The following is a 9,011-nucleotide window of genomic DNA, read 5'->3' as shown; positions in this document are numbered from 1 at the left end:
ATAAATAAATTAAAAATTAAAAATTAAAAAAAAAATGGTGCTGGAAAAACTGGCTCTCTACATGCCGAAAACTAAAACTTGACCTAGGTCTATCACCATGCACTAAGCTAAAGTCAAAATGGATTAAATATCTAAACATTAAAACAGAAACACTAAATCTCCTGGAAGGGAAAGTAGAAGGAAATCTTGAAGACATAGGGGGAGGCAAAGAGTTCATGAGCAAAAATCAAATCGCATGGGTAATACTTGAAAGAATTAATAACTGGGACCTCCTCTTATTGGGAAGTTTTTGCATGTCAAAAGAAATTACCAACAAAGTGAAAAGACAACCCCCAATTGGGAAAAAAAATCTTGACTAATAAGCACTCAGACAAAGGTCTGCTATCTAGAATTTATAAAGAACAAAAAAACATTAGGGGCCCAAAATTTAAAGACCCAATCCAGAAATGGACATCCAGGATGAACACACACTTCCCAGGAGAATGAAATTAAAGAAGCAGTGTAACGCCAATAGCTGCTCTGTACCCCTAGGGACTTTCTAACAAGAAACCAGGACTTGTTCTACTTTTACTATGGCCCAAGCAGAACAAAGAGGAGCTACATTAACAAGAATATTGAAATGAAGGCTACCAATTGTCCTAATGAGGGTGAGGGTGGGGTAGAGGGGTGGGTGGTGTGTGTGGATTTTTTACACAATTAAAAAGAGGTCTATTTATTGAAGAAAGTTTGGTTTTCATGGTGTTTGCTTAATATGTTCCATTTTTTTTAAATATGTATGTACATATGTATGTATTTATTTAGTACAAGGTCTGCAGGGTCTACAAAGTCTCACTACACAGATCAGATTCATAGTGCTCCTCCTGTTTCAGCCTCCCAAGATCTGAGAATATAGGTGTGCACCACCAAGCCATCTTAGTCCCCTGTTCATCATGCCCCAGGAGAGGGGCCTGCACAGCATGCTAGGGATTGAACCCTGGTCCTTGCATCTGCCTAAGCAGGCTCTTTAGTCCATTCGGCTATCTGGTAGGCCATTATATTCCATATAAGGCCATCTGTACTCTCTAGTCCCTTCATTTTTAAAATGAGAAGGTTGGACTAGATAAACTATGAGTGCATCACTGGGGGCTAGCTTCCCATAAATTCATTGTGGAGGACAGAGAAGACATAAATGGAGAGCCATGCCCATGGAAGGGAAAGACTTGAAGTTAGCTGATTAAATGCTGCTGTCACTCAACTGATAATTAAGTGAGTAAATAAATCAATTAATTGTTTAAAAAGAAAGGAAACAGTCTGTGTTAAAATCTAAAATCTAAAAGTAGTTATGTGGTCCATTGTAAGAGAATGCTAAAAATTAAGATCATCATAAAAGCATAGTTAACAAAATGGCCTGGAATGAAAAATATAACATAGGTACTGGTTTAATGACCAAAGAATATATGGCATGAAGAAGTAAAGGTTTAAGATGTAGTGAAATGGAAGGCCAATGACTCAAAGTAGAACAGAAGGAATTTTAGATGGAAGATTAAGGAAAGAATTATGACAATTAAAATTATTGCTTAATACAGTGATAAGGTTGGTCACTAAGCCTATTCAAAACTAAATGTGGATAACACTTTGGAACTGTTATCAACCTAGGAATGGTTTGTTAGTTTGCCCATTCTATCTCATGAGAGTCTGTTGTTACCGTGTCCTGAAAGCTCCACACTCAGTGACATAATTTTGGGAAGATGAATTGACTTTGCTGGAGTATGTACATGAGAGAAATCATCAAACACTAAGTACAAGAGCCTTTGTTTTCCTGTAAACTGGTGATCAAACATTTACCATCATACTACCATGTGCTATGAGATTGTAGATTGAGTACTTTGAGCTTGGCAATTTTACTCACAGCTCTGTAAGACCAAGTAAGAGTCTATTTGATTTTCTGCAATAGTAGAAATCGAGAGAGACAGCTTCATGTACAGCAGAAATTTCCTCAAAGTTGGGCTTCTGAGCTCAGCTTCATGATTCCCAGCTCTCCTAATCGTCTTCCCTTGATTAGAAACCTTTAACCCCCTTTAGATATCAGTTACCGATTTCTTTACTCCTTTCTTATCAGAACTACAATACATTTGATAAGTGGAAATATGAAGGCACATAACAAAATAGATGAAATAAGTTATCTGAATGGTCTGGGTGAATAGGAACTTATAGCGCAGAGGGGCCAACTTCCACCATGAGGTGCTGAGTGGGAGTCGCATCTACACTGGGTGGTGATGAGTTCCTCCAGAACAGCCTCCACACCAGCACCACATCAGCACCGCAAGAGCAGCCCACAGTGGGCTGCTGAGACACAGTACAAGCGGGTGGCCTCGATGCACTTGGCACACTATGTAGCTATGTGTCAGCAAAACAGGAGTAACTTACGTTACGCAAGTGGGAGTTGACCTCCAGTAAAGGTACCCCAAGATCCATGGGAGCTACAGATATAGACCAAGTGGAAAGCAGATGTCCCTCACTGGCCCTGCCTTGAGTTTTATTAAAGAGAAGAGAACATGTGAAGACTGAGTTGAACAGGAGGTACCACTTTAATCCACAAGAGCAGGAGCTGTTTTATTAACAAATTAAAGCCCATTCCCACTTTCATCCAGTAGCAAAAATGGGTGTGTGTAAACGAGATGATTTTCATAATAAAGAAAAAATAAGTCATTATTTTTCCATTTGTGCATCTGTATGGTAATATAAATATTTCCACCTCACTTCACTAGGGGCTGAAAGTCACTACCAGTATCCACCAGACAAAAGCCTAGAGCATCGGACTCAAAAAGAGATGGCCCCACCTGTGGGCAGCAGCAGATTCTCTCAAAAGATGACAGCACGGTTTTGAATGGAGTGTTGAGAGAGGGAGCATTTGAGCTAGAGAAGGCACTGAGATTCAAGGGCAGGGGCATTCCCCAGCATTTCATACATGTTTTGAAATAGGGATCATTCATTAAGTCTCATCCCTAGGATGCCACAAGTATGTAGGTTCTTTAACAGGTAGGATTAAAGAAAAACTCCAAAGTAACTAGAGACTTAATCTCAATCCTTTCCACTTTCTGAAATGGCCCTAAAGGGCGTGCGAGATAGCTCAGCAGATTAAGTGCCTACTTAGGCAAGCACAGGGAGCAGGGTTTGATCCCCAGCACCACATGCCACACCAGCCCCACCCCCAGGTGTGCTGAGCTGGCCACTGAAACCAGGTGTGATGGCACATGCTTGGAATCCCAGCACTGGGGAGGCCGAGACAGGAGGATCACTACAAGCCCAAGCTTCATAGTGGGATCCTGTACCAAATAAATTAAGATTCTTTAAAAAAAAATCTTGAAATGGCCCCAAAGTAGTGAAGTCACACATCTTTTCCCCAGCATGCTTTCTTCCTATAACCAATTTTGCATTTCACTCATGGGTTTATTAGAACTGCCCAAAACTCTTTAAACAAATAACTCAGTATTTGAAAACCATATATTACATCAGTAAGTTTCTATTACATTTAGTTTAAATAAAATTGCAGAAAACAAAGTGCAATTATTTTTTCTAAATAGTTTTATTTTTTTCCATAATTTTATTGAGAAACAAATAGCAATGAGACAGTTTCAAACCAAATTGGTAGGACAGGTTTAATAATTAACACATTGCATACATTCTTCCAAGTGGTTAATTGCTGTACAAGATGCAGACATGATAGCCTATTAACAAACACCATTAGAACCAATCCCTCTATTCATTAAGAGAATGTAGATATTAAGAGAATATCTGCTCAATAAACGAGACTTGATCAGAAAGCCAAAAAAAAAAAAAAGAGAATATCTATCCTAACCATTTTGAATACAAAATGGACATTCATCTGTATCCCCCTTTTTTTGTTAAGTTCCATTATTTGAATATTATAGGTGTGTAAACTCAGCAAAATATTCTAAAAGAGTCCAGTAGCCCATAATAGTATTGGGTCTTGCACTTCACTGGCAATGTCAGAAATTGTTGACCTGAGTCCCCTACAGCTCAACATAACAGCGTGGCTTTACTTTTTATATTTCATTTTTATACTTTTCTGCTGGATGGTTAAGACCAAGGTAAAGCAGGACTTATGCAACAAGAGTTGTAGCTTTTGGGTCTGATAAGGTCAGTGAAATCCCCTCAGGATTTATCCCGCGATCCTGTACCTCAGATTGTAGAACCTTTGTCAGTGTCAGCCATGTGGATGAGTCATGGCTAATGCTTAGGACTGTCCTGCTTCAAGGTTGTATATGGTGAGATTTTTGGACTTATGTGTAAACATAAGAAGTATATAATTCTTTATGCTTATTTTTTAAAATATATTCTAATTTTTAAATGTTTTTTTATCATATTCTGTAGGGACTAAAGTTCAACATATCCATACTTGATGAAAAATACCTGTTCCATGTTATGCCTAAGATGTTTGATATGCAGACAGATAGTGAGGTTAAGCTTAACAGCCTATGTTGTATGGTAATAGCAATAAGCTTGTCTTCTGGATGGTTAACAACCTAAGTTTGCAGACCAAAATTAGAGAAAAAGGAGGGCCGCAAGGAAAGCCAAATTTTGGCCCTAACCTTCCAAGGTCAATTAAGACTCAGGACATACGAGAACTTGTACTGCAACATCATGTACCTCGGTAGTGTCCCAAATTTTCTGATCAAGGAGATTATGGGGCCAAAGAGGAAAGCGATCGATGATGTGGAGTGTGCCTAAGGAGAGTCACATGGGGAGAAGACACTCTCTCAGACTTTCATAAATAATTTTATTGAGAAACAAGTATCAATGAGACAGTTTCCCAGCTGATTGCTGGGACATTTTTAGTAATTAATACATTGCATATTGTTGTCTTAGTGGTTATTCATTGTACAAGATGCAGACGTGATATCCTGTCTCAAACACTATTATAACAAACCTCTCTATTCATTGAATTAAGAGAGTGGAGCTGTATATCTATCCAATTTTTTTTTTTTTTTTAGAAAACATTTTCTTTTATTTTGAAGAGTAAAAGCAAAAAACGAATGGCAAAAAAATCTCCACAAAAAACAGTAACATACAACAATACATATGGTACATATTTTTAAAACAAGAACAGCATGTTAACAACGGTTATATCACATATTTTTGTCATCAAATCTGTTGCTCAGATTAACAGACATAGATTTGGAAGATTGGATAAATAATTGAATATCAATGCTTGTTTTCAATAAACCTTAATTATTTTTCTTGACCTTTTTAACTTATTAGTTTTTGATTTATTTTAAAGAGATTATAATAATAATTAAAGTGCCATATTATAATTCATCAAAAGGTTTGATGAAACTGATTCCATACTCTATCCTATCTACTTAGTTCCTACTATTTCAATGCACATATACAAGACTCATACAAATAACTTTCAAATTAAGGAGCATAAAAATTTTCAAGAATATTTGTTAAAATAATTATTATAACTGTATATAATGGCTCAGTATGATTAAAAGAAACTTTTCAGCAGAATAATGAAAATATTTCACTTGTCCATTAGGTGGCAGCAGAATTCTTCCATACCGTTCAGTTTTCAAAACCTTTCTCTTCCGCGCCTCCTTGCTATTTGGGTAGTTTAGGCTTCGCGTAGGAAAATACTAGTTGCAGATCTGAGGGCTGTGTGCGGCCGACAGGGAAGCCGGGGGACGGCTGTGCTGAGGGTTCTGGAACGCGGAGTCTGAGAAGAGGGCTTTTCTTTGCAAGGAGACGAAGTTCCTCGCCTTGTGTTTTGTGGCCACATAGTGTCATGAGTGTCTCACTCGCTCGCCTTTCATGGAAGATCAATACGTTGCCCGTTTGATTAACAAGTGACAGACCTGGGTGATTCCGGTGTTTGGAGGCTGAAAAAAGATTTTGCTTTGTTAGAGCTTTTAGGATGAGTACGGAATGGACATACTGGTAAGTATGGAGCTGCAGAAGAGGCCACCGGCATAGCCGGAGGGCGCGACATGGGTTGTGCTGAGGATGAAGCTCGCGTCGCATCTGCGTATCGCACTGTGCGTGCAACGCACTTGTGCTCAGAGCGCTCTCCGGTTACTCATTCTACGAAGACGCTAGCGAAGCACAGGCGAGCGCCGCTAGCTGATAAACCTCGTGAGAAAACCACGCGCTCTCAGCGCCACGCACGTGCCATTGAGTTTGTTTGCTTGGAGGAAGGTGGCCAGACCTGCCCTCTCACGTGCTGTGTCTGCAAGAATATGCAAAGCGTCGAGGCCAGAAGCGTTCAGTTTTGCAACCAGAAGCTCGCCAGATCCCAGCATCAGTTTTAGATACGGCTCACTGCATACGCGCCTTCACTGAGGAAGGCTCAGATTATTCTAGAAAATTACTTGGCATTGTTCAGCACGTCAAAGCCTGAGAACAAGTAGAAGATGGACTTGGAACGGCACACACAGAGCATGCATCAGGTACTGCAGAGAATGCGCAATCATGAGTCCAAGCTTATTTTCTGATCTACATGAAACTGTGTCGCCAAGAAGAGATGACTCTAAGTGTGGTTGATGCTCATGTTTGTGAAAAACGGAGTTGGCTCAGGCAGCGACAAGAAGATTTGACTGTTCTGTTGTCCCAAGTTTCGACTGTCAGCCTCCATTGTGAAAAAACCTTTGCAGCCGATGATTGCAGAGTTGTCTTGGTAAAACAGGAAATTACAAGGTCGTTGGAAACGTTGCAGAAACAATAGCAGCAGTTTACGGAGGTCGTGGATGACATTCTGTTGGATGCCAGCATCCCTGTCGCTTTCACAAAGGACAACAGAGTTCGCATTGGACCCAAAATGGAAATTCTAGTGGTTACATTGGGATTAGATGGTGTAGGAAAAACTTCCATTTTGTTTAAGTTAAAACAGGATGAGTTCGTGCAGCCCATTCCAACAATTGGTTTTAATGTGGAAACTGTAGAATATAAAAATCTAAAATTCACCATTTGGGATGTAGGTGGAAAACACAAATTGAGACTAGTGTGGAAACATTGTTACCTCAATACTCAAGCTGTTGTATTTGTTGTTGACAGCAGTCATAGAGACCGAATTAATGAAGCACACGGTGAACCTGCAAAGTTATTAACAGAAAAAGAACCCCGAGATGCTTCGCTCCTGATTCTTGCTAACAAACAGGATGTTGCTGGAGTCCTGTCAGTAGAAGAAATCTCCGAACTCCTCAGCCTCCTTAAGCTGCGCTGCGGCCGTAGCTCGTGTTCGGGCCGTGATGCTCCAAGTGGTATATGGGGCTGTGTGAAGGATCGGACTGGCTCTTGCAGCAACTTGCAGCTGCGGGGTATTGGGCGGTGCTTGATTTCTGGTGCCGCAACTGTTGAGGCTTGTGCTCAAGAGTTGTTTTGCACGTAATACATAAGAAATTCAACATCACAAATACAGCAGTTGATTAAGGCTGTACATAGAAAAGAATCTTGCACTGGGAACGAAGTATGTTATTGCTTTTGAAAAATTATTCTGTGACAAAATTTGAGCTGTCATAGCAGAATAGGTTCTATTAACTAGAAATTTTTAGGATTTCCAGATTATATGTTACCCCAATATTGGGAAACAGTTTTCACAGCCAAAGGAGAAGTGAAGGTCTTGTGTATTCCAGTGAAAACCACAGACCACCTGCATGCCCAGTGGGGCCTGTGTAGGGCAAGGCGGCCCGACTTCTCTGACTGGCCTTTTCACTGAATTTTGGCTACTTGGAGACATGGTAGCTGCTTCATGAAACAGCATAAAGTGCATTTGGGAGCACTAGGACTGCCTCGCTGTGCAGTGCAACAGAGCATCTGTAATGCAAAGAACTGTAAAGTACACAGTGACTATTCTATACAATGTTTTACTAAAACTTTTCTCCTAAGGCATTTTGTATAAAACTGAGAGAATGTTCTCTTACTAGGCCCAAGTGTACTTCTAAAATGAAGAGTTACTAATAAAACTGTGAAAGTCATTTAGTCTTCTCCTAGGCTTATTTGCTAAGCCAGAGCCTTTGGTCCTTCCACTTCTCAGCATATTGTTTATTTTTAAAATATTCTATCCTCTGTAGGAGTGATTGTAGGTAAAGTATAGCCACACAGAGAACCAACTTGTGGCTCTTTACATAAGAGAACTAAATAGCTTTAGGAAAAGAACTAAATCAGTTTTGCATAAAAGACAACTAAGTAGAAAACAACCTTTAAGAGTGATTATTCCAAACAGTAGGGAAACCTATTACTTATTTTTAAAATTTCCCAAAGTAAGTGCATTTATTCAACAACAAAAAATACATGATTAAGGCTTTTCATTAGAAAGCCTTATAGTTATTTAAGAGGAAAGACATATCTAGAAGGATAAAAAAGTTTCAGAAAGTTTACATTTGTATGCAGTGTTGTGAATAAAAGTAAAAAAAAAATTGTGCTCTTTACTGTTTCTCATTTTTAAATGATACTCATGGAAGCATGATTTTATTATATTTAAATGGCTATAGGTTTTTGTTTTTTTAAGTTCTTTATACTTTAGGATGAAGTTCAACTTTCAGTCTTATTAGCTGGTTTTAAAGACAATGATGTCTGATGACAAGATGTGACTTAGGTGGCACTGTTACAGTTCATTTTCCAGATGTTTTGTAAACAATAATTTTAAAAGTCCATCAGTGTTATAGGCAATATGTAAATAAGTATAATATTTTGTCCTTTGTTTTTCAAGCTAAAAGTCATGCTGTTACTAGTAGTTTGTTTGCATAAGTGACACTTTGGAATTAAGTTATTTAATATTTGACTGATTTCAATGTAACTGTGAAAAATAAAAATGGTGTTGCATTTGCCTGCAGGCCCTTAACTGTTTTCTATACTAAGTAATTGAAAAAAATGTATCAATAACATGTGAATTTGCTTTCCTTATAAATTATTTCTCTGATTTTAGTAAACTTTGTAATTGCGTTCATATAACTGAACAGTTTTAAAACTTGGCTCAGGCCTGAACATAAGGTACATACATTGGTAGGGTTTGT

The 9,011-nt window shown here is 38.7% G+C and overlaps 1 pseudogene; it reads left to right on the top strand.

Annotated features, from left to right (window-relative positions):
- LOC101571431 overlaps window positions 1-7,356 on the top strand; it is a 35,363-nt pseudogene extending 28,007 nt beyond the window's left edge.
- The last annotated feature ends 1,655 nt before the right edge of the window (window positions 7,357-9,011 follow it).

This window comes from Octodon degus, unplaced genomic scaffold (genome assembly GCF_000260255.1).
Source record: "Octodon degus isolate 3935 unplaced genomic scaffold, OctDeg1.0 scaffold00213, whole genome shotgun sequence".
Classification (NCBI taxonomy): domain Eukaryota; kingdom Metazoa; phylum Chordata; class Mammalia; order Rodentia; family Octodontidae; genus Octodon; species Octodon degus.
This window is presented reverse-complemented; position numbering and strand designations above follow the sequence as displayed.